At 42.7% G+C, this 25441-nt stretch overlaps 1 protein-coding gene across 4 annotated transcripts in view; it reads left to right on the top strand.

Annotated features, from left to right (window-relative positions):
- Nucleotides 1-1199: 1199 nt before the first annotated feature.
- Nucleotides 1200-25441, top strand: part of APBA1 (amyloid beta precursor protein binding family A member 1) — a 188004-nt gene continuing 163762 nt past the window's right edge. Inside the window, exon 1 of one of the 4 annotated variants that reach the window (XM_081067513.1) lies at nucleotides 1200-1329. The gene's annotated coding sequence lies outside the window, so the exon portion shown is untranslated. Of the gene's footprint in view, nucleotides 1431-1584; nucleotides 1639-25441 lie in introns of those variants that run through there. The other 3 variants (XM_081067515.1, XM_081067512.1, XM_081067514.1) reach the window with 3 other exon arrangements.

Here is a 25441-nt window from a genome sequence, read left to right as displayed (position 1 = left end):
CTATTGTTTTATTAAAGCAAAAAAAAAAGATTCATTACGGAGTAGAATGCAAAATTCATACGAAGTTTAAAGCTAAAATACAAGACTTTTAAAATGCTTCAGGATACAGCCCCCGATTTTTCTGGAGGCACTGTGCTTAAAATAATATGGCAACACGGTCTGGAAAAAGATCTGTTTTCCAAGGGATCTGGATAACCAAGGCTTATCTTCATTTTACTAGATGATAATACGTGTATCAAGAGGGCTTTGTAAAGTTTAAGGCTTTATGGAAATATAACTTATTACTGAGAAATGTGTGTCCCGAAGAGGGGGAACGACCTGGCTCCCAGTACACCGCCAATTACAGGTGAGGCTGGCGCCAGGACCCAGGTCTCCCGAGGCCTGTCCAGCCCACTGCTTTTCATTAGTGCACAGCACCTGCCACCTGGTCCCTGCCGCAAGGGTCCCCTGCCTCCGTCTTTTTTCCCCTCCCTCCCAGCCATATCTGGTGCTGACGCCCTGAGCCACGTTCAAATACACTTCAAGTTGTGATCAACCAGAATTGCGAAGCGGGCAGAAACACCAAGCCGAGCATTTCCCGGCACCGTAATCCCGAGGCTCTCTGCTTTTCCCGCAAGACGGGGCAGGCCCCCTCGAAGGCTGCAAACGCGGCCCGCGGCGCTCTGATCCAAACCCGGGAAGCTCGCCCCCAAGCAGCGAAAACGCAGCAGGGCAGCGCGTCTCAGAGACCCCGTGGGCCGCCCGGCCGAGAGGTGCAGGCACCACCGAAAGGACCGGGGAAGCGGGAAAGCTCGGAAGTCACCCGGGACAGGGAGCGCGCTGCAGGGCCGACCTTGGCTGCAGCAGCTAACGGAGAAACCCGAGGCCTCCGGAGGAGCCCACCCAGGGTGGGGGTCCCTGTCGGGCCCCTCGGGGCTGCAGCCACCTTTCCCGCTGCGTGCGCCCGGCCGGCAGCCGCGGGAGGGGCCTCAGGCGGGAGCCGGGGCGCGATCGGCCCCCTGCCACCCACCCGCGCTTCCAGGAGGACGCCGCCCCTCTGCCTCGGGCTCGCGCCGCGCGCGCTCGCGGGGGGGCGTGGGAGGCAGGGGCGCCGCTGGCACGCGGCGTGTGCGCGCGCGCTCCCCCGGCGCACCCCCCCGCGCAGGCCGGCCGGCTCGGCCCCGGCGCGCGTCACGAGGGGCGGGAGGGTGGGGAGGAGGGGGTGGGGCCGCGGGACCAGAGGGGCCCGCGCGGCGGCTGCGGAGCCGGAGCCGGAGCCGGAGCTGAGCGAGGGCGGCTGCGGTCCTGGCGGCGGCGGCGGCGGCGCCGGAGAAGATGGTGGCGTTGGAGGTAGGAGCGGCTGGAGCGGAGCTTTATTCCCAGGCTCGGCTCCTACACTGTCATTAGCGCCGCCTGCTCCCGCGGGCCCGCGATCCCAGCTGTCAGGCAAGGTACCACCGCCAGGGAGGGGTGGGTGAATGGGGGGGCCCGGCGCGGATGCCGCCCCCGACGGAGCCCGGGTCCTCGCCGAAGGGCGCCCCCGGGGGCCAGAGGGGTTGCGTGGAACAATAGTGCTGATGACCAAGGACAGCCGGTGACATCCAGGAGGCAGTTCCTTTAGCGATGGAGCCAACGGGGCGGTGAAAGGGGACGTTGCAGGTAGGGACGCCTGGTGTCCGCTGCGCGTTGAGATGCAGAGCTTTGGGGACAGCGGGCAGGCCTGATGACAGATGTGGTAGGAGAGCGTGTGTGTGTGTGTGTGTGTAAAAGATACAGCCCAGGGGATTGGGGGTGGCGGACCAAAGGTGTTGGGGAATGACATTTCCAGGAATCCCCGCTAGGATCCCACGTCTCTCTGCTGACTCTCCGGGAGGAAGAGTGGTGATGGCAACGACCAAGTGGGAAGGATGCACTTGGGCTGAGTGTGCAGGGAGGCAGTGGGGTAGGGGCGGGTTTGTAAAATCCCGCGTGTGAGTGTGTGTACTCGTCTCATTGCATCCACGCTCCCCCAACTGCGCTCAGACCCAGGGATCTGCTCGTGCCCTGACTTGCTGTCACCGCTGCCTAGGGGACAGTGTTTGTTAATTTTTGACCCTGCAACTCTGAGTCCAGTCTCTGTTCGGGTCCTGCGTGTGGATGGCCGGGTTTAGAGATTCTCACTTCCCCTTTTCCTGGTCTCTTGACATGGGGATGTGGAAGTGTGTATGTGGCTTTGGGCGCATGGCAGTGAAACAGGATAATGGTTACCCCTTCTGGGCTGACTGGCTCCCTGATTTCGAAAGGAGCTTCCATCCTGTGACACTTTTCTCCTCAGCGCCTGTTCTGTAAGGGTCTTGGACGCCCTGACTCTGCAGTTTCTATTGTTTATCTCTTGTCTGACCTGAAGGAGAAGGGTCTTTAATGGCCATATTCCTCTCTCAATCCTCACAACTTTGAATGTCAACTAGACCCTCCCCTTCCACATTTAAACACTGGAAACCTAATGGCTGAAGACTGGGTGGTCTTCATGTTGGTTCTTGTACAATGAACTCTGGAGGTATGCATAGAGATATTTGGTAGTGGGGGAGCATTTAAAAAGAAGAAAACGATCGTACTGAGAAATGTTCCCTACATCCTTGGTCATCATCACACAGGCAGGGTGTTTTCCTTAGGAAAAAGGATACTTTATTACTATTGCTAGTGACATCCACTCTCCCAGCTTTCACAATGGCTAGGTGGTGCCATGTATCATTCGAGAACTGAAATCCCCCAAGACCTGAGGTGATGGGGTCCCTGGTTGCTGAAGTCTGCTTTCCTAGCCAATGTAGCCTGCTAGTAGGGAATTTGGAAAATGTCAGGCTAGCAATAAGTCACCCAGTAGGAGCCAGGATACAAAACTGCATCTAGAGTCTATAGCTGTTTAATTGTCTCTGCGTAATAAAGATAGGCTCGTGTGGGGTTGGACAGACAGATAGGAAGGGAGACAGTATATTCCTATGTGTGGCCACTGCAGTTTGACTTCCCAATGCCTGTGTATTTCTCTTGTGGTATTTGTGGGAATGAAAGCACCTTTAACTTAATATCTTGATACTTCTTTATTAAAATGCTGTGTGACTAGAGTAACCTGCTTGGAACATATTTGAAGCCTAACACCTTAAATTCTGCTGCATTGCTGTCAGAATCCAAACTGGCGGCCCCCGTCCTCTTTGAAAAGCCCATAGCAGTCATGACTACACAAGTAAATATACAGCATGGTGGCATCAGGGGTTTCTTTCTCTTTTTCTTTTATTAAAAATTTTGTTTTGTTTTAGCAAAGGTTGCATATCATTGTTACATTGAAAATAGTCCACATTTTCGTTCTTCCCATTTATTTTCTCGTTATTAATGATGATACATAAACCAGGTGCTCTTGAAATTGTGAGCATTAAACTTCCCTATGTCCTTCAAGTCAAGCCTTCTAAAATTTTAATGTGAGATGGTTGGAGCTCATCCAAGATTTAAGGATAGATTTATGAAAACGAATTTTGAATCTTAGTTCTTTACTCTCTTATGAGTTCTGCCAATTTCTTTCTGAGAAAAGTACTTAAGGAATTTAAAAGGCATTCCAAGAGGTTTTTTATTTTTTTTTTTTAGGTTGTTGTCTTTATATTTGCAAATAACATCCAGAGATGTAAACACCTTACCAGAAAGTTTAAGAATATTAGGAATTAGCAAGGTAAATAACCTGTTTAGAAAAAGAATTACATAACAGCAAAATTGAATTGACTCAGGAATTAGTGATTTTCTTTCTAAAGCAAATGTGGTAATTTTAAAATGCAATGCCTGGCTTCTCTGAAGATTGGACTAGTAAGGTTGAATCCTGTAATTCAGTCTGATGAACAGTTGTACCTTTTGCTGTAGCCTGCAGCCAGCCATTTGTTTTGAATTGATGTGTTTTCTTCACTTAAAGTAGTATTAATGCTTTCCTTTTTCATTATTGCGTCTCTTAAAGAAGTTTGTTTTTCAAGACTTGGAAATAAAAGACATTTGAAAATTGACCTGGGGGGCCAAAAAGAATAAACTATGGCACCAGGGGGAGAGATGGGACTTGTAGTTTACAAGGGAAAACTAATTGTTAAAATTGAGATCATTTCAAGCCTGAAATCCACAGTTAACCCTCTGGGTTACCATCATTAACTTCCAAATATTTGTTAATTGCCTACTACATCTCAGGCACTACATACCTTTGATAGGGCTTAGGAAATGTTGGCAGAGCTTAAGATATGAAGAATAAGGAGACTTAGATCCTGGAAGGAGAGAGAGAGAGCATGCATGTAACTAACTACAAAAATGGTGGGAAAAGAGTAAGTGCTGAAAAAGCCATCTTCCTGCAGTGCTGTGGGAGTTCACAGGTTACAATACTAACTTCAAATGGATGCATCGGGGAAGGTTACATGGAAGACATAGCTGTTGATCTGGATTTATACAGGTGGCATTTGGGCTGGCAGGGAAGGAAGGGCACACGTAGCAAAGGCTTAGAGGTGGGAAGGTGTGTGCCTGCACCTGGAACAAAGAATAGTGTGCTTTCGCTAGAGCACAGGGAATGCCAAGAGATGTGATGAGAGAGGTAATGAGGTGAAAAAGAGAGGTTCTCTCAAGGTTGTCCAGCAACTTGTATGCAGATTTTATTCAGTAAGTACTTGGGAGCCATGGAAGTTTTCCAAGGAGGAGGATGGACAGGACCAGATCTGTGCTTTAGGGGGATGATCTTGTCGCATTGTGTTGCATGTAATGAAATGAAGAGAGACTGGCGGTGGGGAGACCAGACAGATTCTAGTCAAATCAGGGAGAAGAGGAAATGAGGCAGGGGGAATGAAGAGGAAGAGACAGACTCGAGACAGAGTGCAGGAATGATCTGAAGACTGAGCGGGGCAATCAAAGGTCATTGTCAGCCTCAGCTGAGAGAATGATTGGGTCGTTGTCAGAAGGTTCAGAGGAAGATGAGGAAGAGGAGAAAAAAGAAGTTTCATTTTGGGCATGACAGGTTTTGTCCAAATGAAGGGACTAGCATGCAGGTGTTGGTCTTCAGACAGCGAGGTTACAGTTACAAAGAGATCAGTAAGTTATCTATTCAGGAGCAATTTTGATGTCTCAGAAATGGCCAGTAAACAAAATGGAGCGAGAAGAAGCAAAAGGTAGAGGTAGAATCCTTGGAAGATGTTGGATGGGAAAAGAGAAAGAAGAGTAGAACAATATTAAATAAGGGGCAGTTGGAGAAAAATGGTGGAAACAGTCTGGTGTCATGGAAGTTAGGAAAGGGGAGCTACCATCATTCATACTTCATTCAGACAGCACACCCCACAGGGGTGGGGTGCAATGAAGGAGATTCCATTGCATTTGATGCGTGGCTTTCCTTGATTATCTTTATGGAAATGGCAGCCAGGATGCATGGGTTGAAGAGTGTGGGATGATGTACATGGGAAATAGTGAAGACAGACTTCTTTTTCTATAATTCGGGTGGTGAAGAGGAAGCAGAGTTTGATGTATCAAAGTGATAGCATAGTAGAGGGCAACTAATGTTGTTAGGGTAGGAAAACTTGAGCCTACTTTATAAATAGAGAAGACTCCATTGAAGGGAAGAGAGTTTGAAAATGTAAGGGAGAGGCTACATTGATGAAATGGAATCTTCAAGAAGATGGTCGCATACTGGATAAAAGCAAAGGAAAGATTCTTGAGATGGAAACATGGGGATTTTGAGGTGGAACAAAATGAATTTAGCTACAGTGTTCTAAGTATAAAGTCAAAAGAGAGGTAGGCAGGTTGAGACTATGAGTAGAATGAGAAAGACTTGGAGTGGAAATGTAGCAGTGAGTGAGTTAGGGGTGAATAAAAGACTATCACCCAACTATGAGGTCCTCCTGCATTGGAGAGCATGACTTTGTAGTGGAACCAATTAGCCCTGTATAATTATAGTTTAACTACTATGTATGTAATTTTTGTAGCAGTGAGCATTAAATGTTGTTCAATACAATGGTGGCTCCTTCCCTTAAACTCAATGAAAAGAGAAAATTATTTACCTTTAAAATTAGCTGAATAAAAGACTCCCCCTGTGGAGTATTTCCTGTGACTGTTTTCTCTCAGGGGTGGCTGACTTAAATAAATAAAGCTTATGGTAAAATAATGGAAAAAAGCAGAAGTATGTTAAAAAAGATGAGATTTTTCCTATCTATAATGACAGGATATGGCTTTACAGTGAAGTGTAAAGTCGATTTTTCAAAAGAAAAATCAAATATAGCACCTCACCCAACACCATACCTCTCATAAGCACTCAATAAATATCTGTCGCATGAATACATGAATAAATTTTTTTAATAGTATCTGAGATCTAAAATTTCAGGATCTCTTACATACCACGTGGACATTGAAAGAATTGCGTTCCACGCCCTATACAAGTTTCTGATAGAATTAAAACAATTTTATTTATTCATACCTCCTACATATGTTGTAGATTTACCAAAAACAAATTTTGTCTTACAAAATAATCTAAAGTGTACGCTTTAGATCCTTGAGTTAGGGTTTGTGTCCTGGTTCTAGATGAGTTTATGGAATTTCAGCTGTGGTGGGTGATGATTTTGAGGCTCTCATGATGAAATCATTTATTCATTCTTTCAACAGATATTCCTTGAGCACCTTCTCTGGGCAAGACACTATTTTAGGTGCAAAGGATACAGCAGGGTTGGGGTTGGGGAGTAGGAGGGAGGGGAGTAAGTCCCTACCATCACCGACCATTTAATGGGCAGAGATTTAAACATTAATAAATAAGGAAATATGTGCTATGTCAGGTGGTGGTAAGTGCTAAGAAGAATAAAGCAGGGAAGGCAACAGGGTGTGACAACGTGGGGAAGAGGATAATGCTACTTTCTATAGGGAGGTCAGGGAAGGCCTTGAGCAGAGAGAGCTCAGATATGAAGGAGTGAACCGGGCAGCTCATGGGGGAACCGGCCTTCTAGACAGAATACACAGAAGGAAGCGCCTGAGGTGCCAATGTGCTTGGCATGGTCAAGGAACAGCAGGGAAGCCTCATGGTTCCCTTGCTTCACCTGGCCATGTCCTATTGCACCTGATAGATGGAGTGGTCACTTAGGGACCCTGCAATGTAATGTGTTGCCCTTTGGTAGTGAATCAGTGGCCCAGAAGGCTGTATCACCACATACCATGTTAGGGCTGAACGGGGTGAATCAGTGCTGCATTTACACGAAGATGGATGTCCCCAGTCAAACATTTACGTTAGAAAACGTGAAGAGTGGCTCTGTCTGGGTAATGATGAAATACCAGTCAGCTAATAGTCCCTCTCTGGGAAGTGCCACATCACTTTTCCGCATTCTGAATCTAATGTAGTTATAGGGTTTCTTTTCTTCCTCCATGTTTCATATCCCACTCTCACATGTAAGGTCCTTGAGGGTAGAACTATGTTTTGTTCATCTGAGTATACCCTACAACCCACAGAAAAATGCTTTGCATTAGTAAAGGATCATCAAATAGGCATTGAAAGGAATGGATGAGACATCTCCAAAGAGCTAAGTAATTTAAATGGAAAGAATGAGAGTGAAAAAGCTCTTTTACCTTGATTTCTGCAGAGAGTTGTTTTTCAGAGAGGACACTAAAATGGACACATGATGCTAAAGGAGTTTATGCATGCAGGGCCTCAGACAAGGGCTTGGGTGCAAGTAATTTACTTGGGGGGGTGATCCCAGGAAGGATGAGTGAGTGACAGGAGGAAAGAAAGCCGATACGAGGTAGGCTAATGAGAAGGTTACCGTGGTGGGCAGTGGAGGCTTGGTTCTGCTGGTATCATGTGGAATGAACTTTGATTCCCACGAAGCAGTGGGGAAACTGGGATGTTCATCCACCATTTAATGCTGGGAGCAGAAAATCCCCAGCACTTTAGGGCTGCCATTAGCCCAGGGAGCTCCAGAGGCACCAGAGAAAGCCCGCGGGTAGATAAGCAGAGAGGCGCAGTGGGCTGGGGGTGGGAAGCGGTCAGTGTGCAGGGTAAGTGTCCATCAGAGCAGTAGGTGAACTCAGAAGTGGGCGGAGGGGACATGAGGCAGGGCAGCAACAGTATCGTCCCACATGGCGCAGAGATGTCAGAATTTTCTAACAGATAAGAATTGCGCGATTAAAAAAAAAAGAATTGGCGTGATAGCAGTTATTAGTATTTTTTTATTCTGTATTAATTCTTTTTTTTCAATTACAGTTGACATTCATTTCATATTTATTTTATATTTTATTTTTTCAGGTGTACAGCATAGTGGCTCGACATAGTGGTTCGACATCTACATAATTTATCAAGCGATCCCCCAATTAATCTAGTACCCACCTGGCACTATACAGTTATTACAATGTTATCGACTACATTCCCTATGGTTGGGGGATTGGGTAAAAAAGGTGAAGGGATTAAGAAGTTCACATTGGTAGTTACAAAATAGTCACGGGGATGTCAAGTTATTGGTATTTTAATTTAGGGATTTTAATGTATTGCAATAGTTATCTATAGTTCAGTTTACTCACAAGCAAACTATTGACAATCCTCAGTTATCTGAGATGCAGATTACCATATATGCTCATGTATAAGATACCCTGGATTATAAGGTGGTCCCCAATTTTCCAAGGAGATGGTTTTTAAAAAGTTTTTATGTCACCTAGAATATATACATTTTCAGGATATAAAGAGTGAAATGTCTATTTAATTTATTAATTTACTTACATATGTTTAAACTTACATATAAAATTAATCATTTAGAAATATAACATCCTTCTACGTTCACATTTTATGAAATTATTTATTCAAATGTTTCACGTACTTCTTTGATTTATGAGTCTTTTTCATTATTAGGCTACTTTTAGAGTATTTATTTCTATCTAACTTGTTTGAAATGTCATCCTTCTAGAACTTCTGTATAATGCTGCCAGTACAAACTTTATCCCAAGCCCTGTGTGCCTATTCAAATAACAAAGACATTTATATTTTTCCTTTCTTCCTGTAGGTGTATATTCATGATCCTTACAACCCAGGTGTGACTTGTATGAAGACATACAGTACAGTCAATTGTGAAGGAATATTTACTGAAATTGGAGTTGAAATCTTGGCCTTCTTCATTCATTCATCTATCCTGTTTCAACCCTGTGACCTCCATAAGCATCCTTATTAATATTGATTGAGGTTGTTTCTGGCTATTTGGTCCAAATAGTTCTCAAGTAACCTTTGAAACATACATCTCTGTTTCATGAAATCTTCAGTCTTACAAAATAATATGTTTTGGACATGGTTTCTCCCTTTAAAATCAGTTACCGTTAATCCAACATTAATGAATTGCTTGATTTCAATTCCTGCTATTTTGGAGATAAGAGGCTTTTTGCTTTATGGCATTCAGGAAAAAAGTAGTTGAGAGAATGCCTCATAATATCGGAGACTTTATATAGATTCAAACGTAAGGCGAATTTCTGTTTTCTGAAATATAATTTTGAGGAGAATAGAAATCTCTTCTAGTTTTTACATATGCAGAGTGATCATGTAGGTTGTTGAGGGATGGTGGCAGTAAAGCCATCCCTGCCCACTAAATTTCCTCTCCAGCCTCCTCCTCTTCTACTCCATGGTGGATGAATTAGTGTGAAAAATACAGCAATGGTTTATTTCACAAAGGAATTGATTAGCCATCATTCTGAGCAATGCAATCGTTTATGTTTTTGACTTTTGATAAATTTTGTGTCTCGAGATCCGTTTTATATTAACAGGTACACCATATTTTAAAGAAGTGATACACTTGACAAGACGTGCATAAATCCCTTTTTACCCCTCTGTAAATTGTAGTGTATTTTAAATGCAGAGGAAGAGTTTGTCATTTAAAGAAATTCCATTTAACAGGAATCATTATCCCTTAATGTGGCTATTCAATGAATTAGGATTTTTATACTGGACTTTTCTAAAGTGGATCACTCTGTTTTGGAGACTTAAACATTTAGACCATGATCCCTAGTAAGAATACAATTTATAAGTGTATGTACACACACACACACACACACACACACACACACTCATGAACATATCACTGAAACCAAAGTTTCACTCAACAATACTTGTCCTTGATTATATGTGATACACTTTGCTATTTTCTATTTTATACGGTTGCCAATGCACTAAATTGATTTCAGCACTAATGGGTCCTGACAATGCAGTTTTAAAAACACTCTATTGTATTACATCCATCAGGAGAGTGCTTATTTCCTTATAGTGTGAAATAATTTCATGTCAGAAGTTTTTTTTTTTTTTCCTCCATTTGTTTCAGACTGTTAGAATATTTGTATATTTGGCAGTATGGGTGTATGATGTCACAATAATCCTAAAGGGAAACTATTTTTGAGTAAATATTTTATTTCCAAATTTCCAAAAAAAGAAATTATTAGTGTGTAAAATGGAAAGCAGAGTACGATGGATGGGTTCTTTCTTAAATCAAGTGGCTTTTCCAGGGCTGTGTAAACTGTACCCAGTGGCTGGGCCCGTGCCTAATTGGTGAGCTGATTACTCACTGGTCTGGCTAATCTCTCCTCGCAGTTCTTTCCTGTCCTTCTCCCTTCCTGCCTCTTTCCCAAGATACCACCCCCCCCCAAACCCTGGGAGTTCTAGATGTTCAGTTCAATTACTTAATTCTCAGTTTCAAGCGAATATATGTCTTCCTGAATCTGAAAATAGCTTGTATACGCAATTCTTTCCCAAAGAACTTGAAAGTACAAGAATCTTTTTTCCTCAGCTAATACCTAGGGGAATTTTCTCCTAAAGGAGCTAGAATTGGTTCCACAGATGGAATGTTTCTATAGTATTAGTATGAAAGTGTAAGCTATTCTCATGTTCAGGTGTGATGGCCTCTGTTATGGCTCACCAGTTGTCTAAGGTAAGTATGTATCAATTCCTGTTTTGAAACCTCAGCAGGCTCCCCATCCAGTTAATGAAAACAAGTTAACGTCACAACTACGAAATGCCAGGCATTGTGCTTAGTACTGTACAGACACTCATTTGCTTCTCATAACGATCTCATTTACTCTTCATAATCGTATCAGGAAAAGACATGCAGACTGGACTTTGAGGCTCGCAGAGTTTCTCTCCGTGACTAAAGGACAGGAAATGGGGGACCCGCCTCAGGTCCAGGGATAGGAACGGCCCCAACAGTCCCTGGTCCCCAAGTCTCCTTTGTCCTGAGGCACAGCAGCCCCCTCCACCCCCCCACCCAGCTGGACTTGCTTGTTTATTAGGCCCCTGTCCCATATGGGACGTCGGTGTGTGTGTGTGTGTGTGTGTGTGTGTGTGTGTGTGTGTTGCTGTTGCAGTCTCTCCACTCGGCACCACGGGGTGAATGAAGGCTTAGGACCGTTGGAATATGGTACTGCCGTTGATTAGCTGCCCACATCGAACACTGTCTAGATTGGGCTGAGCCTCAGCTTCCCCAGCTGGAAACGGAAATGACGATGCCTGGCCTTTCTATCTCTTTTCCCACAGGGCTGCTGGGAGAGTCAAATGCGATATAAAGGGCTATAGAAAGGGAAGGTAGATGTGTCACTTCCTTCATAATGACCTTAGGCAGAAGTGACATCTCGTTCCTCTAAACCAGGGATCGATAACCCTTTTCTGTATAGTGCCAGAGAGGACGTAGGTTCTGCGGCCATGCCGTCTGTATCACAACTTCCCAGCTCTGCTGTTGTACAGCAACACAGCCATAGACGTTATGGAAACCAGCGAGCATAGCTGTATTCCAATACAACTTTATTTATGGACACTGAAATTTGAATTTTATAGGACTTGCAGTATCACAAATTTGATTCCTCTCTTGATTTTTTTCCCCAGCCATCTATAAAGGTAAAGGCCACTCCCAACCCCCGGGCAGTACAAAACCAGGTGATGGGCTGGATTTGTCACATGGAACTTGTTTTGCTGATTCCTGGTGTAAATGCTCACAGCACTTTGTACCACCTGGTAGCCAACAACCACAGTCCACTTTGGACTACAGCGATGCGTGCCCACTTTATTCCATGTCTCTCTGTACTTCCAAAATATACACCCCCACCTACATTTTTTTCATCTCCCTTAGCACTGGGAAGGGGAATAGCATACACCGTGTTTCCCCAAAAATAAGACCTAGCTGGGCCATCTGTTCTAATGCATCTTTGGGAGCAAAAATTAATATAAGACCCGGTCTAATTTTACTGTTATATAAGACCAGGTTTTATATAATATATTATAATGTAATATAATATAATATAATACTGGGTCTTATATTAATTTGTGCTCCCAAAGACACATTAGAGCGGATGGTCCGGTCTGTCTATTTTTGGGCAAACACGGTAACTAGTATCCATATACACACACATATATAGTATATGCCGAATACATATTTGTTGAATATATAGGGGTAAAAAAATCTGTTTCTTTTCTATGTATCTTATTTTTCCATCTTTAATAGAAATTCTGCTTATTCTCTAGTAAATCTTTAGGAATGACTGAGTTAACATTCTGTGGTTAAATTTAAGGACTTTAAGATTCATGCCTTAAAGTCCGTTCCCCAACCCCATCCTACCCATTAACCATAAAAGGAAAAGAATTTCAGGGAAAAAGGAAGGGGAAAAAAAACTGGCAAAACAAAACCAACTTTTCAGCATCAAAAGGGTTATTAGAGAATAACTGAAGTAGCCAAACATTTAGCTTTGGTCCCTGGGGCATTCTGTCACTGTAGGAGTTTTGAAAGCTGACGTGCTTTTCTGTCTCAGCTGCCAGCAGCCCTGTTTTTTGCTGTGCTTTCCCCAAACTGCTAGAACTCTATGCATTTGGATATAAATGAAGAGGACCTCGTAGAATGTACTTTATCTCTGCATCATGTCTCTAACTTTGATACATGTATTTCCTCAACATGTAGTAAGGAATGGCACACATCTCTGAAGAGCAAAGCCTTGAACATAGTTCCCATTTTCTTAATAAATAAAAGCCTCGGAATGGAGTTGTTAGGAAATATATGGATTTAAAACATTCTTCTCAAAATGAGGTGGACAGAAACTGGATGGTGGAATTATAGTAGTGTATGCATGTGTGTTATTTTTCAAATAGTCTGATGAATATATTTCTTTGTTCTATCATGAGGAAATCATATATATATATATATATGTAGATGTGTGCATGTGTGTATATTTAAGGGGTGGGAGAACAGGAATATGCTGGAAAATTGGAACCAAAATTATCAATAGTATATACTCCTTATTAAAATTTGTTAAGGAAGGGACAATTAAGTCAGCTTTCGAATAAGCATTTGACTTTTTTAGTCTGCCAAAATATATTAAGTTGCTGTAATGTGGAAAATAAACCCACCGCGGGTGTAAAATAAATTATAAAGTGTGCTTTCGACTCGGCATAAATTGTTACCATTCTGGTAGATGTTGTCTCGCCTTGAAGATGGAATGTTAAGCCAGTGTTAGAAGTGCATTATTACATTCAAGTCCTGGGAGGTGTTTGAAGCCTGCTTGGGGAAGAATGGAGGCTGAGAGGCTCCGGATTTTGTTTCTTATTATGTCTGAGCTGCTCTAGGTGAGACACAACATACTACTTACTGGTGATGCAAAGACTGTTTTCAAAATTACCCTTAGTAGATAGAGGCAGAGGGGGAGGGGGCAGGCTAACCCAAGAACTCCAAGGCAGTGGGGAGGTAATTAACCATCTGTCTGCAGTTTCTCATGTGGAATGAGGCTCCCCTTGATGAAATAGGGAGACTGCTTATGAAGGTGGATGATTAAGGTTTCATTCATTAGGTTATCTGCACTGCGAATCTTAACTTCTTTCTGATATAATTGTCCTCTTTCTTACCCTCTCCCTTCTCCCACTTGGGGGCTTACAGTGGGTTGTTTACGTCCCATGGCTTATAGGTATCACTCCCTTCCACGCTGGAGGTTTTCAGCAAATGTCTGTCATCGTCGATTGTCCATTCCTCTGTAGTGCTGAGACTGCCGCGGGCCGGAGGTCGGTATCAGTTGTCACAGTTTGTGGAAGTCTTCGGTTGGGCTAGCCAGGGCAGACGCAGAGAAGAGGGTTGGTGTGTGTGGGCTCTGCTCTGTGAAGGAGATGCTCCCTGGGCATCTGGGAAGGGAAAAGGGGAAGCAGTGAAACATGGTGCAATCTCAAAGTCCTGAGGAGAGCCCTGGACTGTAAATGAGCCTCAGGGTTGTCCCCACCAAAGTCAGTGGGGTCAGTGTTTCAAACTCCATTCCTGTTAGTTATTGGGTAAAGGCCTGGGTGAAATGGGACAGTGAGGGGTGGCGCGAGGGGGAGTACTACTTCTCAGGTATTTCTGGCTCTTCACATGAAATGGCAAAGGCAGTGCAGCTTTGGGAGCAAAGCTCTTCTTGTTGGTGGGATGAGGAGCTGGACAGGACCCCAACATTATCCACCAGCTGACCAGTGGCTTCTGTTTGGCGTGGTTAGGCAGAGAGCTTCTCGTTTGCTTCACTGGGAATCCCCAGTGCCAGTCTTTTTCCTGAGGAGTAGCCGCTGGCTCCTGGGGATGTGTGTGCTGCATGGAGCAGCATGCTGGGATACAAATGCCTGTGAATCACCTGTTTCCAGAGCCTTCTCCATTCCCCTCTCTTGTGAGGCCTGCATCCTGCGGTTCTACAGTCCAGTCAGTTCCAAAGAAATGTGTTGAAGTCTCTTGTTTGGGATATTCTCTTTGTGGGTTTGTACCTTATCTATTCTTCATAGGCATTAAGCAGGGTCTTGAAAGGAAAGGGATAAAATATACATGGGGTTATTTTGTCACCTTTAACCACCCAAACCAAAAGCTAAAGTAGAATCTTGAAATGATCTCTCTCTCTCTCTCCCTCTCTCCCCCTCCCTCTCCCTCTCCCTCTCCCTCTGCTTCTCTCCCTTCTTCCCTCTCATTCACGCACACACGTATGCTCAATATGCTCAGACATTTACATCCTGTCACCTCATGAAAATAGTCTAATAGTTGAGAATTAATCTAAGTATTATCTAGCAAAGTATTGTATTAGCCAAAAGAAATAATTGCAGTCTGTTATAACCATTATCTGGATCATGTGAGCTAGTAGCTACTGTGGATATCTTTGGGCTAAACAAGGGGACTTATTTCTTTCCTAGTGTTTTTGGGAGTAACACCAGACACAGGTGAGTAAACTGCTGATATCAGCATGAAGCATGGTTCCCATGTTATTACATCAAAGTTAATCTTGGCAATTGACGAGTAAACAGAAACCTAAGGAATAACTTTGGCAAGCTCCAAAAAATGCTATCTTGTGCTCAGGAATCTCAAGTGAAAGAAACTTCCCTCTGTGTATAACAGATTTATTGATGGACCCAAATCAATGGGGTGCAAATAGCACCCACCCTGATTCTTCTCATATGGCTCCTTCCTACCCACTTACCAGTCTTCTCCTTTGGAATAAAATCTTGGGCCGATCCCTTAGATTTCCCAGTTACTCTTAAGTGGGGAAATGTCCAATCCAGTCTATTAATCACATAATACAGTCCAGAGTAATAATGAAATTCCACACTCCTACCTAATTTTTGATTTAAAAAAAATTTCAATGTATCTTGAACACGGTGAGAGCAGAGATCTCAAATGTACAGTTGTTGAATTGTCATGTATTTGAAAACCCATATAGCTAGCACTTGGATCAAGATACAGAACGTTCCCCACCCCTCCCTGCCCCACCTCATGCTGCCTCATGTCCATTCCCGGGCAATACCAACCAGTACCCCGGAGGTAACCACTACTCTGATTTTTATCACCATACATAGCAGTTCGGCCTGTTTGTAACTTTATACAGACGGAACCATATTTAACCTTTCGTATCTGACTTCTCTGTTCAATATTATTCTAGAGATTCATCCATGTTGTTGTATTTATAACTAGTTCATTCCTTTTTATTGCTATTTAGGAATCCATTGAATTTATCTATTCTCCTGCAGAAGGGCGTTTGGGTTGTTTCACTGTGAACATTTTTGTACATTTATTTTGGTGCACCTACGTACTCATTTCCGTAGGAGTGGAATTGCTGAGTCATAGAATAGGTGTATGTTTAAGTTTTAGAGATACTGCCAAAGAGTTATTCAAAGTGGTTGTACAAAAAAACAAAACAAAAAACAAACAAAACAAAAAACAAACAAACAAAAAAACCCAACAACACCAAAACAAACAAAAGAACAAAGTGGTTGTGCCAATTTTCACACCCTAGAGCAGGTTGTGAGAATTGTGGTGGTTCCACATCCTTGTCAACACCTGGTGTCATACCATTCACGAAGCTCAAGCCATTTGTAAGTGTGTAGTGGTGTTAAACACATCTACTTTTATACTTCCCCTCCTCCTGCTCAAGCAGGCTGCTTCTCTGGAACCCACATTATGACCACAGGAAACACACACCCCTGTTCCATTGGCAGTAGACGTGCCTTTTGCTGGGAACACAATATCTTCTGTCTTTGCCCTGCTAGCTCGGACTAGCTTTTAGATTTTGCGAAGCAACAGCCAGACGACAACACCGACAACACCTGTGTCCCATAAGCTCCAGAGGGCCTGTATCGAGCTCCTGGAGTTTTTCTTGAAGCCTTTTTTACTTGGTGTATTATTCTGCTAGGGCTGCCAAAAACATACCACAGACTTAGTAGCTTATCCAACAGAAATTTATGTTGTTCTGTTCTGGAGGCTGGAAGGCCACAATCAAGGTGTCAGAAGGTTTGATTTCTTCCGAGGCCTCTTTCTTGGCTTGCAGATGGCTGCCTAATTGCTTGTCCTCACATGGTCTTTTCTCATGGGTGCATATTCTTGATGTCTCTTCCTCTTCTCATAAGGACACCAGTCATGTTGGGTTAGGACTCCAATTTATGACCTCAGTTAACCTTAATTACTTTTGTAAAGGCAGGCCCTGTCTCCAAATACAGTTGCATTAGGGGTTAGGGCTTCAGCATATGAATGGGGGGTTGTGGGGAGGGAGGGCAGCACAAATTCAGTCCTTAACACTTGGTTTGGTGTGTATTGGGGAGAGCACACTGCCAGCGCTCTAACATGAAGTAGTCACATGGCAGTCCATTTTGTTAAATCAAAGTAGAATCAGTCATGAGTGAAACTACTAGTTGGGAAGATTTTTTTTATAACAGAAGTAAAACACATACAGTAAAATACATAACGTACACACATCATCAGTGTACAGTTTGAAGAATTTTACACTTGTAGAAACCTGTGAAACGACCACTCAAATCAGGATATAGCACTTCGCCAGAACCTGACAGATTCCCTCATTCACTGTCCAGGCCACGCTTTATCTGCCCTTCACAGTGGTAACTACTGCTGTGACTTAATGTCATCATTTGTCAGCTTTGATGATTCTTGAACTTCATATAAAGAGACTCATGCATGTGCTTTTTTTTTAGTCCAGTTTCTTTTACTGGTCATAGTACCGTGTTTCCTGGAAAATAACACCTAGCCAGACAATCAGTTCTAATGCATTTTTTGGAGCAAAAATTAATATAAGAACTGGTCTTATATAAGACCCAGTATTTTATATTATATTATATTATATTATATTATATTATATTATATTAATTGTATTTATATTATATTATTATACTGGTCTTATAGTAAAATAAGACCGGGTCTCATAATTTAGTAAAATAAGACCGGGTCTTATATTAATTTTTGTTCCAAAAGACTCATTAGAGCTGATTGTCCAGCTAGGTCTTGTTTTGGGGGAAACATGGTATCTCTGCAATAAATCCATGTTATTACATGTGTCAGTAGTTCTTCTCATTGCTGTGTAGTATTCAATTGTATAAAAACATAATGATTTGTTTATCTTATGTTGATGGGCATGTGAATTATTTTCAGTTTGGGGGCTACATGGACAAAATGGCTATGGACATTCTTGTACATGTCTTTTGGTCTTTGTTCATATTTCTTGGATATGTATTTAGGAGTAGAGTTCCTTGGTCATAGGATAGTGTATGTCTAGTCAGAAACATTTTAATTGTTTTTATGATAAGTACCTTTCTGTTTGATATAATCTTAACATGTACTGCTGACAACTCAAGAATAAATTGTAGGTATATATGTTCTGCTTTAATGCACAGATGTGCTTTAATAGATTTTTTTCTGATTAATTTTATTGTGTAGGTTGGCTGGCTGAATGTAATTTTGTTACTTTGTATATCAAAGACATATTATATTATATAAGAATTCACTGGATACTGACCAGGTTAGTCATGCATATTTAAGGACTGTTTTTGTCACACTCTGTTAAGAAGCCAACAACCATTCACTAACAGGCATTTTGTTTGCTTTACCTGAATCAACAAGGTTATGCATTCGGAATATTTTCATTAAAAATAGTTTTATGTACAAAACCGGCCAGTGCATATTTTAATTTTTATCATCTTATATTTAAACATCATTTCAGTCCCATTTTAACCAAAATATATCAGTTATACCATGTTTCCCTGAAAATAAGACCTAGCCAGACAATCAGCTCTAATGCGTCTTTTGTAGCAAAAATTAATATAAGACCTGGTCTTATTTTACTATAAGACCGGGCATAATGTAATATAATATAATATCATATCATATCATATACATAATATAATACCTGGTCTAATATAATATAAGACCCAGCCTTATTTTACTATAAGGCCGGGTCTAATATAATATAATATAATATAATATAATACCCAGTCTAATATAAGATCCAGTCTTATTTTACTATAATATAAGACCAGTCTTATATAATATAATATAATATGTAATATAATATAATAAATATAATACTGGGTCTTATATTAATTTTTGCTCCAAAAGATGCATTAGAACTGATTGTCAGCTGGGTCTTATTTCAGGGATACTTGGTATATTAGCTAGAATACTGTAAAAATGCTTTAAGCAATACCTAGTAATAATAAAATGGCAAACATTTATGTATTACTATAAGTAACATGAGACATAGTTCAAAGCAGTTAACATACATTAATTCATTTAATCCTTACAACTTTATAAGTCATGCTAATATTATCTTCATTTTATAGATGAGGACAGTAAGGCACAGAGAGGTCAAGGGACTTGCCCAAGGTCACATAGCCAACTGGTAGCCAGGGTCCAGTGTTAGTGTACATATAATCACTATACCGTATTGCCTTTTAATTTTGTCTCATCTTTCTATGTATGGGAAGGGGGCTGTGGGAAAGAGCATTGATGCTTTCTCAATTCCTAGACATATTTTCAGTTTAGATTGGAACTGCAGCAGTTAAAATCTTTATTATTACATTAACAGATTCCATTAATCAGATGCCTAAATGATGCCAACCTGCTGTCACTGTCTTAAAAAAAATCACGTTAAAAGAATACTTCCCTCCCCCGTTGTAAGCCTTGAAGTCATACTGGGGAGATCTGTTGTGGGGGAGACTGCATATTCCTCCATATGTTCTGAGGCCCTTGTATGACAAGAGAATGACCCTCAGTGAGATAGGCCTTAACCACCACGATCTGAGCACCAACTCCTTTCTCAATCTTCACTCTCCTTTGTTGTCATTCCACACACACTTGCTGGGCACGGACAGTGTGCCAACCCTGGGCACACCCTGGCGGGGTTGACAGGAGGAGCCTTTGTAGCCCCTTTCCTCAGGGAGCTTTAGAGCACAGGAGATGACACTGACACACACCACTGTTGCTGTCATTGCGACTCATTAGTGCTTTGCAGGAAGGCTGAGCATGCATGCGTGTGACAGGGAGACCCCATCCTGTCAGCGTCACTCAGGAGGGGCTTCTCTGTGTGGGGAAGTAACTGAAGTGGAATAGAAGAAGTGACTTAGGACAGAGGGAAGAGGATACACCAAGGCCCTGGGAAGGGAAGGACATGTCTTGGGGGGACAGTGGGGACCAGCAGGCTGAACATGGAGCCAGGGCCTGGTCAGGCAGGAGCTCCAAACTACTCTTTATTCTGAAGACAATCAGAAGCCATTTCAGTGTTTAAAATATAGCAAAGACATAATCAGATTTGTGATTTTCTATGACAGTAGCTTGGAAAGAGGGCAAAGGGAAAGCATATTTGTAAACATTTTCCAAGTTGGAAGGTGATTTGCATTCAAGCTCCAAGTGGGAGATGGTGAGCTGGAATACTGCTGGCAGAAGAGCTGGGAGAAATGAACGGACTGGGAAGCTCTTTAGCAGGTAAAGCCATCAGTACTTGGGGGTAGATTGGGGGTGGGAGTGAGGAAATAACAAGCATCATGGTGGACTCTCAAGTTTTCTTCTGTGCTGCTGGTGGGATGGGGTTTCCAGTCACTGAAAGAAGGGATGGAAAGTGGAAGATGACTCAGTTGAGGAGGTGGGCAGGGAGTGTAGACTGACTTTAAAGTGTCTGTGAGGCCCACAAGTTGGGATTTAAGGTGGGCACTTGGATATAGGAGTCTAGAACTTTAAGGGGAGGTCTGGCCTACAGGTTATGCTAACCAAGCATAGCTTTAGAAATGAGATTGAGCCATCGGGATGCCTTGAGCTTTGGTAGCTCACGTGCTTTGAAAAGGCAGAATGGGTGAGGAATAGAGCTGGGAAGGAGCTAGACTCGTTGAATTGCCGTTTCTCAAAGCTTCAGACCTTCTCTGACCTGCATCTGAGCTATTCCCTTGGAACCTAGAACCACAGAGCTCGATCATAGCTGTGTGGTCGATGCTCTTAAATTGAAAACGTCTCTATGCCCACTGTGAAATGTACAAACAGATTGCAAAGAAACAGGCCTGAGCAGCTATGGTTTGCCAGTGTGGAAGTGTTCTTTAACATTGATGCAGAGTTTGTGGGGAAATGTTTATAAATGCATTTACATGCAAACTTGGCAAATTAGTAAAGCTTACAATATCAACTGCTGATTTCATGGGAAAGTCACTGCTCGGTCCTGAGCTCTAGGTGTGTTAGGGCAGCTTAGTCATGTGCTTCTTCTAACTTCATGGTGAACTTCCGGCCATTCGTGTATTCTGACCCAGTGTGTGGTACAGTTTTGTTCTGTCCTCGGTATCTTCTGTTAGATTTCCCCCAAGGGCATGGTCTTGGTGAGAAATGGTGAAGTTCAGGGACTAGTGGTCAGACATGAGGAGCCAGCAGGGAGGACTTTTAACCATGCTCTTCACTTCTGGGAAGGTGACGAGCCCTTCACCTGCCCAGATACCGTCAAGGACGTCCGAGGTGCATTCCAGCTCTGACTCAGTGTTCAGAGCCACGCTGCTGCAGTATTCAGGCCCACGCTGCAGCCCGCCATGTGGCTCAGCCTGGGCTGTGACACCGTCTGACCTTCGGGCCCTGTCCTTATTACCCCTTTGTCCCAACTCCCGAGAGGCCAGCCACCAAAACCCTACGCAGCAGCCTGCCCGATTGATTAGAAAGGACTTATTGTGTGCTTCATTAGTCATCGAAGTACCTTTTGTTTGATTTCCTAGAAAACAGTGCTGTCAGAAACATTTTATCTGAAGATTTTTGGACACTTGATAGTATTATTTTTGTGTATTTGTGTGTGGTCAGATCTTTACATTTTGTTAACTGTACATTCTGGTGCATTCAGGAAGCAGCTTTTAAGGTTTGGTTAAGTGAGGTTTGCTTTTCTGTTTAATGACATGCATATCTTCAACTGTTGCTTTCATGACCTTGAGTTATAGCTTAAGAATAAATTTGAGGAAAAAATCGTCAGGAAACCTGAGAAAGAAGTAATTGACTTTGGTTATTGTCTACCTTGAAAGCTAGAGATTACAGATAGAGATTGCATGTACTATTTGGAAGGTGGCTGGCTACTTTACTGTGGTTTTTAAAGCACTTGCCGTATCCAGCTACTTTGCGAAAACAGCTGATAAACTCAGGATGATAGGTGTGATTTTATGACTTGATTTTAAGAGTAATGACTTATGAAACTTAGATACTTTATCTGAGGGAAGCGAGGAATAATAAAATAGCCGAGGTAGAACTGCAGATTTGAGATTCCACCATTTGCTTCCTTTTCACATACTTTGTGAAGGAAATGGTTAAGATCAATAGATAAGCTTTCTAAGCTTGAACAGTGCCCGCTTTCTGAACAAAAAGAGCTATGATCCCATTAAAATGTCTTGCTGCTAATGAAACCTCAGGGCCCAGCCTCAGATATTGTATTTGATGACACAGGTTTTAAAACGCTCTTACTAAGGCACTGAATCCTGTTGTGGGGTTCTGAATATTAAGTAAGGATGAATTTCCTGACAGGGCAGCAAAGAGAAAAGCTGCAGGCTGGATTGGCAGCGTATCTGGGGGCAGCATGTCTTCTCCCCAGTTACAGGTGATTGAGACGAGCAGTCCACTGCTCTGTGTTCCCCTATGTCCCAGGACTTAGGCATGGAGGGTACCGAGAAGCCTCGAGAAATAGTGTTAATCATGGGTACCTGCTTGTGTCTGGAACCACTAAATCATGTCCTGCCATTCCCCTCTCAACTTTGGAGATGGATGAGAAGCAAAAGGCAAGAGACAAACGGAGCTCTGTTACTGATAAGACCATGGGAACTGTGCCTTACGTGTGTAGCCGCCAAGGACTGTCTGGAATTCGTCTCACTCACACTGTCAGCCTTGCCACAGCAGGGGCAGCCGGTCTCTGGTAAGCTCACCTGCGGGCAGAGAGCAGACAGGAATGCACCCCCATGGGCAGGCAGAGGTGGAAGAGAGGAAGGGTGGAAGCTGGGCACGCTCAGGACTTCTTCCCCACTCCCCCTGCGCACTAGACACAACCCCTCCCAGGAGAAGGGGTGAATGCTGGGGGTGGGGGGTGGGATGGGCCAGAGAAGCCACTAGGGTTAACTGCAAATTCTGAATCTTCGTGGGAACATCAGACCAAAGAAAGGAAGTTGTTCGTAGAACATTCCAAAGGAGATGGAAAGTCATGATCAGCATACCTGCAGAAAAGAACCAGACATGCTTCTATAAGTGTTAAAATAACTTTTTATCAAACAAGAATTACACATGCACAGTAGCAAAGTTTTATACTATACATAAGGAAAGTGAAGGAAATCAATGTCACCCATCCCACTAGCAACAAAATGCAGCATATACACTATTTTATGCCCTGCCTCTTTTCACTTGAGAATATCATAAAGAAGTTTTACTAAATCTAGAAAATGATGCCTAGGAACATATCAAAGAACACTTTTCCTATTTTCATCTTGCTTATCTGTTAGGGGACTTGCTTTCAACTGGCTGTGAGAGTCGTAAATGGATAGTAAAGCTAAGTAAAATAAAACATTTACAGTATTAATGTGTATCCATCATGATTCTTAGACGCAAGCAACAGAAAGTGACTCTGGCTGACCAAGCAGAAAAGTTACTGGGTAGCTTGCAGAATTGTCGGGAGAACTGGAGAGCTGGGATGAAGGTTGAGCTTCCTGGAATAGTACCCAACACCAAGCCTCAGAACTGGTCTGACAAGAAAATGCCACCTCTTCTGAGCTCTCGATGACAAGTGACTTCTGTGCCAGGGCCTTAAGTTTATCGCACCTGCTGGCCCTGCCATCACTGCAGCTCTCTCTGTGTCAGGCACTCGGCAACCACCTCTCCTGCCACCAGTGAAGGGAGTAAGCCTTCCTTCTTCCCCTTTTGCATCACCAGTGTCTGATTCTGCCTCCCATGCAGGTTTGTCTAGTTGGCAGAGCCCAGGTCATTTGCCTTTTCTTGAGCTATAAGGGAAACTGGCCAAGCAGGTATTTAGTTTTTTCTCTCATGTTGGGGGGAGGCCATCTTGCCTTGTCTAACCTGGATTCATAAAATGGTGAACTCATCAAACAGAATGAAGTTCGGGCAGTGGATAGCCAAATGAAAGAAAAATGTGTTGTGTGTGTCATGTTGCTAGGAGTCCTTGTTTTAACTGATGTTTCTGAATGATTAACCAACTTCTCATCCCAATCATGTTAGAGAAATTGACTTCAATTCTGTTGACTCATGTGGCTTGGACGAGTTACAGTCTTTCTTACCTGCCTATCCCACAGGTCAGTAAGGATCAAATAAGATGAAAAAGGCTTTGGAAACAACAAAGAACATATAAGCTGTAGTTATTCCACCCCTTAATCAATTTATTTATATGTGCTTTGCAATGCAATCTCCTTCTGAAACTGTTGTCTTGAGGATTATGATGCATCTTCTAACAAACAACCCAGGGACTTCTATACCTCTCCCACCCAGACAGACTCTCCCACCCAGACAGCCAGTCCCATCTCCACGTGTGCTTTTAGTCACTTGCCAACCTGTACAGATTCTTCCTCCCTCCCCTGCCACGTTATTTTTTAGGGCTCCATTTCCAGAGTTCTGTTCAGGCCCTGTCGTCTTCTAACATGAGCAATCACAGTCACTGTCATTCTACTTATTGCTACCAAGTGTCTTCTTGTAGCACAGATCTCATTGCCTACCCCTGCTCTAAAACCATCAATGGCTCCCCACTACCCACAGAATAAATTCTGCTTCCAAGGGACTTCACCATTAGGACCCTGGCTCTTCATCCGGCATCATTTCACAGTTCTCAGCAGACATCCGCAACTTCCTCTACTGAAACCGATTACTGTGGTCTCCCAAACATGCCCACCAGTCTTTGCCCACATGATGTTCTATTTCTGGAGTGCCTTCCCCCAAATCCATCTGTCGAAACATTTTCTACTCATTTATTTCTAAATCTGTTGGATCTGTTATAATTTCTCCTTTTTCATTCTGTTTTATTTGAATCTTCTCTTATTTTCTTGGTCAGGCTTGGCAGGTGTCGATCTTTTCAAACCTTTTTTAATGAACCATCTTTTGGTTTTATTAATTTTTTTATTTTGTTTTTGTAGTTTTCTAATATTAATGGTGTCTACCTTAATTATTTCCGTCTTTTTGTTAATTTGGGTTTGCTGTGGGTCTTTCCCCCAACTTTTTAATTTGAATGCTCAGTTCGTTTATTTTCAAACCTTCTTTGTTTCCTGATAAATGTATTCAAAGCTATAACATTTCCTCCAAATACTGTTGTAACCACATCTCCATATTTTTCACATGTAACGTTTACATTCTAATTCAGTTCTAAATATTTTTCTTCTCCCTTTTCAAGGTCTTTTTTATATGCTGCCTCCCCCATCACACATCCACAGTCTATTTTACTCGACTCTCCTTGAGTTGGAGAATTTTTTTCCTTCTTGCTACTCTTCTTATAATTTGCCTTGTTAGTTATCTGTGTGGATGTTTTAATCCCTACAGAGAACAGTCTGTCCCTGGGCAGTGTCTAAAGACTGTGTATTGTTCATCTCTTCTGGCTCCAGCCCCCACGACAGTGCAACAATAGTATGTGCTTATTATTGTTAGATTGTCTGGAACAAAGGTTTTTATTTTTAGCTCCATGTACTGAATGATCAATCAGTAGTCTCAATCCACAAGCACTTGTTAAAAATCTTTTGCAA

The sequence above is a fragment of the Rhinolophus hipposideros genome, assembly GCF_964194185.1.
Source record: "Rhinolophus hipposideros genome assembly, chromosome: 11".
NCBI lineage: Eukaryota > Metazoa > Chordata > Mammalia > Chiroptera > Rhinolophidae > Rhinolophus > Rhinolophus hipposideros.
This window is presented reverse-complemented; position numbering and strand designations above follow the sequence as displayed.